Source organism: Arachis stenosperma, chromosome 9, assembly GCF_014773155.1.
Source record: "Arachis stenosperma cultivar V10309 chromosome 9, arast.V10309.gnm1.PFL2, whole genome shotgun sequence".
In the NCBI taxonomy this organism is placed as follows: Eukaryota; Viridiplantae; Streptophyta; class Magnoliopsida; order Fabales; family Fabaceae; genus Arachis; species Arachis stenosperma.
In genome coordinates this window covers 61,835,744-61,838,407 of record NC_080385.1, presented here as the reverse complement: position 1 = coordinate 61,838,407, position 2,664 = coordinate 61,835,744, and positions in this window count along the sequence as shown.

Below are 2,664 nucleotides of genomic sequence, written 5' to 3'. Positions count from 1 at the left end.
CTTCATGGTATAAGCTAGAATCCATTAGCAGCATTCTTGAGATCCGGAAAGTCTAAACCTTGTTTGTGGTATTCTGAGTAGGATCTGAGATGGAATGACTGTGACGAGCTTCAAACTCGCGAATGTAAGGCTTAGTGACAGACGCAAAAGGATAATAAATTCTATTCCTACACCATCGAGAACGAACAGCTGATTAGCCATACGATATCTGTGCATGGTATTTTTCATTCGAGACGAGAAATCTGACAGTTGATTAGCCGTACAGAAACCGTAGAGGACCATTTTCACTGAGAAGATGGGAAGTAGTCACTGACAACGGTGACACCCAACATACAGCTTTCCATGGAAAGGAGTATGAAGGATTGGATGAAGGCAATAAAAAAGCAGAGATTCAGAAGGAATAACGCATCTCCATACGCTTATCTGAAATTCCCACCAATGAATTACATAAGTATCTCTATCTTTATTTTATGCTTATTTATATTTTAAATTATTAAAACTCCATAACCTTTTGAATCCGCCTGACTGAGATTTACAAGATGACCATAGCTTGCTTCAAGCCAACAATCTCCGTGGGATCGACCCTTAGTCACGTATGGTTTATTACTTGGACGACCCAGTGCACTTGCTGGTTAGTTGTGCGAAGTTGTGAAAAAGAGTTGAGATTACAATTGTGCGTACCAAGTTGTTGGCGCCATTGATATCACAATTTCGTGCACCAAGTTTTTGGCACCGTTGCCGGGGATTGTTCAAATTCAGACAACTGACGGTTCATCTTGTTGCTGCTTAGATTAGGTAATTTTCTTCTTGTTTTAACTATTATTTTCTTTTCAAAAAGTTTTCAAAAATCTTTCAAAAATTTTTTCTTTGTTTTCGTTTTTCCAAAAAGATATTTTCGAAAAAAATGCAAAAAAATTTAATAAAATCATAAAAACAAAAATATTTTGTGTTTCTTGTTTGAGTCTAGTGTCAATTTTTAAGTTTGGTATCAATTGCATGTTTTTAAAATTTGTGCATTTTTCGAAAATTCATGCATATGTTTTTCATGATCTTCAAGTTGTTCTTAATGAGTCTCCTTGTTTGATCTTCATATTTTCTTGTTTTGTGTCTTACCTTGTTTTTCATATGCATTTTTAGTTTGTTAGTGTCTAAGCATTAAAAATTTCTAAGTTTGGTGTTTTGCATGTTTTTCTTTTCTTGAAAATTTTTCAAAAATAAGTTCTTGATGTTCATCATGATCTTCAAAGTGTTCTTGGTGTTCATCTTGACATTCATAGTGTTCTTGCATGCATCATTGGTTTTGATCCAAAATTTTTATGTTTTGAGTCATTTTAGTTGTTTTTCTATCTCCTTATTAAAATTCAAAAACAAAAAATATATTTTCCTTATTTTACTCATAATTTTCGAAATCTTTAGGTTGACTTAGTCAAAATTTTTTTAAATAAGTTGTTTCTTGTTAGTCAATTCAAGATTTCAATTCAAAAATTTATCTTTTCAAAATCTTTTTTAAAAATCAAATCTTTTTCATTTTTTTCATGTTTTTCGAAATTTTTTTTAAAAAATTTGATTTTCAAAATCTTTTTCTTATCTTTATTTCAAATTTTCAAAAACTTTACTAACAATTAATGTGATTGATTAAAAATTTTCAAGTTTGTTACTTTCTTGTTAAGAAATGTTCAATCTTTAAATTTTAGAATCATATCTTTTAGTTTCTTGTTAGTCAAGTCATTAACTTCAATTTTCAAAATCAAATCTTTTTTTTATTTCTTTTTCAAATCTTTTTCAAAATAAATTCCAATCATACCTTTTTAATCATATCTTTTTCAAATCATATCTTTTTCAAACTTTAATTTCAAAATCTTTTCTAACTTCTTATCTTTTCAAAATTGATTTTTAAATCTTTTTCAACTAACTAATTGACTTTTTGTTTGTTTTACAATTTCTTATCTTTTTTAAAACCACCTAACCACTTTTTCTCTCTCTAATTTTTGAAAATTCTTCACTCTTTTTCAAAATTCTTTTAAATTAACTAATTATTTTAAATTTTAATTTTAATTTCATTTCTTCTCCTAATTTTCGAATTTTAACTAATAATTAAAATAAAAACAAAAATATTTTCCTTTTTTTAATTATTTTCGAAAACTCTCTCTCTCTCTCATCTTCTTCTATTTATTTGTTTAATCACTAACACTCTTCTCTTCTTTTTATAATTCGAACCCTCTCTTCCTCTCTGTGTTCGAATTCTTCTCTTCTCCTTCTCCTATTCTTATCTTCTTCTACTCACATAAAGGAATCTCTATACTGTGACATAGAGGATTTCTCTTCTTTTCTGTTCTCTTCTTTTTCACATGAGTAGGAGCAAGGATAAGAACATTCTTATTGAAGCTGATCCGAAACCTGAAAGGACTCTGAAGAGGAAGCTAAGAGAAGTTAAAACACAACACTCTGAAGAGGACTTTACTGAATTTTTCGAAAAAAAAGTAGAGATGGCCGAACCCAATAACAATGGTGGAGGTGTAAGGAAGATGCTTGGTGACTTTACTGCACCAAATTCCAACTTCCATGGAAGAAGCATCTCAATCCCTGCCATTGGAGGAATCAACTTTGAGCTAAAGCCTCAATTAGTTTCTCTGATGCAACAGAATTGCAAGTTTCATGGACTTC